Below are 6,000 nucleotides of genomic sequence, written 5' to 3'. Positions count from 1 at the left end.
CTGTGGAGAGAGAAGTAGAGTTAATGTTTCAGGTTTCATTCCCCAATGTAGAGGAGACCAAACACAGATTGGGTGACTGCTTTGCGGAACACCTCTGCTCAGTCTGTAAGCATGACCCCGAGATTCTGGTTGCTGGCCATTTCAACCCCCCCCCCCCCCCCCCCACACACCCCCACCGGCTCTCATGCTCACATCTCTGTCCTGGGATTGCTGCCGTGTTCCAGTGAACATCAACGCAATCTCGAGGAACAGCACCTCATTTACCGATTAGGCACCCTACCGCCTGCCGGACTGAACATTGAGTTCAATCATTTCAGAGCATGACGGTCCCCCCTTTTTATGTTTAGTTATTTTTTCTTTTTTTCTTTTTCCTTTTTTATTTGGTTATTTTATTTTAGTTTTTTTAGTTTGTTTAGTTTGTTTCTACTGTGCCTACCCACTGTTTTGATTTTTTAATGATTGTGCTTGGAGTGCTTTGTGCTTTACAGACAATTCATGCCCTCTCTGTACTAATGCTTTGTCTTTCAGCACACCATTAACATATCGTTTGTCTTTGTTCCATGACCTTCTGGTCAGTTATTCTCTGTGACCCTGTCCTATCAACACCTTCTCCTTTGTTATCTCTTGCCCTTGTTGCTTAAAACCTTTTACATTTCTAATACTTATCAGTTCTGAAGAAGGGTCTCTGACCTGAAACGTTAACTCTGCTTCTCTCTCCACAGATGTTGCCAGACCTGCTGAGTATTTCCAGCATTTCTTGTTTTTATTTCAGATTTCCAGCATCTGCAGTATTTTGCTTTTATCCTCTTTGAGTTTGATTAGTTTATTCACTACATCCCTTTTTATTTTAAATGCACTTATTTCATTACGCATCTCATTATTCAATGCCATGTCTACCTGTTCTATTTCCCTGATAAATACTGAAGCAAAATAATTACTTATATTTCTACCATCTATCATTACCTGTGGTATTATGTTGTCTATCCCTTAATGCTCCTGTTCCCATCTCAGCCTTCCTTTTTTATTGATCTGCCTGTAAAATATTTAACTATTTTGTTTAATGTTCCTTGATAATTTAACTTCATAGTTCCTCTTTGCCTTTCTATTTTTTTTTACTTCTTTCCGAATCTCTTTGTATTCTCTCTTACCATGCACTCCTCGACTGTCTATGTACTTGATGTATGCCACTTTCCTAACCCTCAATTGTTCCCTTATGTCTTTCTTCACCTCTGCAGTCGCACAAGCATTTAGTTTGTTCTTTCCTTTTAGCGGAATATATTTTTCCTGCACTCTGTTGAACATTGTTTTAAATGTTTATCATTGTAGTTCTACATCGTTGTTTGCCAATATTGTTGCTCATTTTATTTTCCCAAGTTCTATTCTCAGCCCCTCAAAATCAACATTTCTTCAAGCTATGAACACAGTTTTCATCATACTTATCACTCATGAAGCAATGAAATTAGGCTGACAGAACAAGTGCTATGTTCACAAGCCTTTCACCTTGTAGGGCAGCATCTATGCAGTTTCACTGTTTAATAGCTTTCCAGCTTGTCAGTTTCATTGATCAATGACTCCCCACTGTGCTGTCATCTGGCTGACCCTGGCAAGTTCTACACAACTCAAGAAACCCATTCCCTGGCTATTAATGCCAGAATTCTGATGCAATTAATTGATTATATAAGTATTGAAATGACTGACCTGGCAGCTCCACAGGGGTATCCCGCTCTCCGCCAATCGCGCCTCAATGACACCTAGAAGTGAGCGGAATCATGTCAGGTTTCCAACCTGTTGGCATTTTTTGGTGATTTTTACCCCTGCTGCACCAGAACCCAACCCTACCCTCAACTTGGCAGTTAAAATTCTGCCCAAAGGGAGCAAACAAAGTGCTGTAGTTCAATTCTATGGGAATAGATTACAAAATCAGGGAGGTAATGCTGAATTTATATAGAATCTTGGTTAGGCCACACTTTTTTGTGCAGTTCTGGTCTCCATACTACACACAGACGTTAAATCACCGTAGAAAGTGCAGAAAATATTGACAAGAATGTTGTTAGTAATGAAAGAATGTAATTATCAAGAAAGATTGAGCAGTCTGGGGCTCTTTTCTTTGGCCTTTAAAACTATTAAAGCGTTTGATAATCTGGAAATTAACAATGAACGAGATTAGTACAAGGCAACATGGTTTTACTAAAGGGAAATCCTGTTTGACAAATTTATTAGAGTTTTTTGAGGATGTAACTAGTAGGGGAACCAGTAGATGTAGTATACCTGCATTTCCAAAAGGCATTTCATAAGGTGCCACACAAAAAGTTAATAGGCAAGATAAGGGTTCATGGAATTGAGGGTAATATATTAGCATGGATAGAGGAATGGTTAACAGACAGGAAGCAACAGGTGGGCATAAATGGGGCTTTTTCAAGTTGGCAGGCAGTAAATAGTGGATCAATGCTGGGGTCTCAGCTATTTATAATTTATATTAATGACTTAGAGGAAGAAACAGAGAATAATGTATCTAAGTTTGCTGATGATACAAAGGTAGGTGGAAAGTTAAGCTGTGGGGAGGACACTGAGAGGCTGCAAAGAGATATAGACAGGTTAAGTGAGCCAGCAACAAGATGGCAGATGGAATATAATGTAGGGAAGTGTGAAGTTGTGCACTTTGTAAGAATTGAAAAGCAGAATATTTTTTTAAAGGTGTGAAGCTAGTAAGTGTCGATGTTCAAAGAGACTTGGGTGTGCTTGTACAAGGAACGCAGAAAGTTAACATGCAGAAATAAGTAATTAGGAAGGCAAATGGCATGTTGGCCTTTATTGCAAGGGGATTGGAGTACAGAAATAAGGAAGTATTGCTACAATTGTACAGGGTTTTGTTGAGACCACATCTGGAATACTGTGTGCAGTTTTGGTCTCCACATTTACAAAAGGATATGCTTGCATTGGAGGCGGTGCAGCGAAGGTTCGCTAGATTGCTCCCTCGATTCAGGGGGTTGTCCTATGATGAAAGACTAAGTAAATTGGGCCTGTATTCTCTGACATTTAGAAGAATGAGAGGTGATCTCATTGAAACATATAAGATTCTGAAGGGGCTGGATAGGGTAGACACTGAGAGATTATTTCCGCTGGTTGGGGAATCTAAAACACGAGAGCACGGTCTCAGGATAAAGGACAGATCATTTAGGATTGAGATGAGAAGAAATTACTTCACTCAAAGAGTTGTGAAGCTTTGGAATTCTCTACCCTAGATGGTTGTAGATGATCCATCATTGAATACATTTAAGACAGGATAGACAGATTTTTGCTCCCTCAGGAAATCAAGGGGTATGGTGAACTGGTGGGAAAATGCAGTTGAATCCTAACATCAGCCATGATCGTTTTGAATAGTGGAGCAGGCTCGATGGGCCTTTATGCTCCTGCTCCCATTTCTTGTGTTCTTGTGAAGAAACCGTTTCCACTTTAGTCCAGAGAAAGAGAACATAAATATAAGGTAGCCAACAGATTTTTTTTTTCAAAAATATACTTTATTCATAAAATTTGTAAAAATACATTACATAAAAGTTCAAATTTGACATTACATAAAGTGCTATACAAATCAGCTTCTTTCAATACAGTGCCTAAGGTGCCTCACTACATTTCCCATTACAGATTATATTTACAATGTGCATTTACAATTCATGTTGAACATTCTCTGGTGGATACAGCCTGAGGGGTTTTACACAGGTTCCAACCCCTCGGTATACCATGGCGGGAGGGCCTTACACAGTGGCCTTTCCCCATTGAGCCTATGTGATAGCTGCCCCAAGCTTTAGTGCGTCCCTCAGCACGTAGTCCTGGACCTTAGAATGTGCTGGTCTGCAACACTCAGTCATGGACAGCTCTTTTCACTGGGAGACCAGCAAGTTTCAGGCAGACCAAAGATTGTCTTTCATTGAGCAATTGATGTTTATCTCAGTGTGCGTCCCTGGGAACAGCCCGTAGATCACAGAGTCCTGCATTATGAAACTGCTCGGGATGAACCTCGACAAAAACCACTGCATCTCTTTCCAGACCTGCTTTGCAAAGGCACATTTCAGAAGGAGTGGGTGAGGGTCTCTTCTCCACTGCAGCCACCTCGAAGGCAGTGTGTGGTGGAGGTGAGACTCTGACCTGCAGGAAGGATCTGATGGGAGGGCCCTTCTCACCAGCAACCAAGCTATGTCTTGGTGCTTGTTTAAACATTCTGGCAGTGAGGCATTCTGCTAAGTGAGTTGACAGCCTGCTCGGGGAACCATCTGACTAGATCCACCATCTTCTTTTTCCGTGCGACCTCAAGGATGTTACGCGTAGACCACTGCCTGATGGACTTGTGGCCGAAAGTGTTTTTCTGCAAAGACTTTTCCACAAGGAACAGGTGGTGCAGCATGGTCAAACTGAATGGTGTGTTCCGTAGCAACTTGGCCAGACCCATCCTTCACAACACCGGGGACAGATAAAACCTCAGCACATATTGAAACATAGTGTTTGCATACATCAGATCTAGATGATGCAGCCGCACACATAGGTAGCCATCAGGATGAGGGCGACATTTGGTATGTTTTCTCCCCCTTTATCTAGAGGATTATACATCGTGTCCCTGTGGCCATGGTCCATTTTCGATCTCCAGATAAAGCAGCAGATGGCTTGTGTGACAGGCAAGGGGCAGGAGCAGGGTGTGGGCCTGACCTGCGTCACGTACAGCAACACTCAGAGCGCCTTGCACCTGATGACCAGTTTCTTACCGCAATGGAGAGGGAGCACCACTCCCATTTGCCCAGTTTCTGTTTCATCTTGCCTATACGCTCCTTCCAGTTTTTGGCGCATGCCCCAGCCCCTCTGAATCATATCCCCAGCACCTTCAGGTAATCTGACCTGACGATGAAGTGGATAAAAGGTCAGTCAGCCCTGTTACCAAAGAACATGACCTCGCTCTTGTCGCAATTTACTTTGGCTCCTGAAGCCAGTTCGAACTGGTTGCAGATGCTCATTGGTCTGTGAACCGACAGCAGATCAAGGAGAAGATGGAGATGTCGTCTATGTACAGGGTGGTTTGACCTGAGTGCCTCCGCTGCCTGGGATTGTCGCCTCCTTATACCCACATCCTTCCTGATGGACTCGATACTGCACAGGAACAAGACAGGGGAGAGAGAACAGCACTACCTGACTTCTGATTTGATTGGAAAACTTTCTGATTTCCACCCATTGATTGAGACTGCGCTACTGATGTTAGTGTAGAGCAGTTGGTTCCAATTGCGAATCCCTCCCCAAACCCTATTTTGGAGTGCATGTCCATCATGTGGGTGTGCAATATTCTGTCAAAGGCCTTCTCCTGGTCCATGCTGTTGAGTCAGGTGTCCCCCCCCGCCCCACCCCTCACCGCCATACCGTACATTGGCGATCATATCCCTGAGTAGCACAGTGCTATCAGAGACCTTCCTGCTGGGTACAGTGCAGGTCTGATTGGGGTGTATCACCAACTCCAGAGCAGACTTGACCCAATTGGCGATGACCTTGGACAGAATTTTGTTGTCTACCTTAAGCAGTGAAATGGGCCACTAATTTCTGATTTCCTCCTGCTCTGATTCCGATGAGGGTGATGATGCTTTTCCTCGTGGATTCTGACATGCTGCCAGCCAGAAGCATACTCTCGTACACTTCCAGCAGGTCTGGGCCGATTCAGTCCCACAGCGTCGAATATATCTAAGCCGATAAGCCGTCACTTTTGGGAGCTTTACTCGTCTTGAAGGTCCTGACGGCTTTTGTCAGCTCATCTAGAGATAGCGGTTGGTCCAGACTCTCCCACGTACTGTTGTCTAAGGCCTCTTTGATAGAGGACAGGAAGGACTGTGGGGCCATGCTGTCTGTGGGCTTCATGTCATACAGTCCAGTATAAAAGGATTTTCTGATCCTCGGTATGTCAGGCTGCGATGACGTTATCGAGCCGTCTTCTTCCTTCAGGCTACTGATCACAGAGCTCTCTGTGTGCAT

The sequence above is a fragment of the Heterodontus francisci genome, chromosome 1 (genome assembly GCF_036365525.1).
Source record: "Heterodontus francisci isolate sHetFra1 chromosome 1, sHetFra1.hap1, whole genome shotgun sequence".
NCBI lineage: Eukaryota > Metazoa > Chordata > Chondrichthyes > Heterodontiformes > Heterodontidae > Heterodontus > Heterodontus francisci.
The sequence above is the reverse complement of the archived record's forward strand: the minus strand, read 5'-3'. Positions refer to the sequence as shown.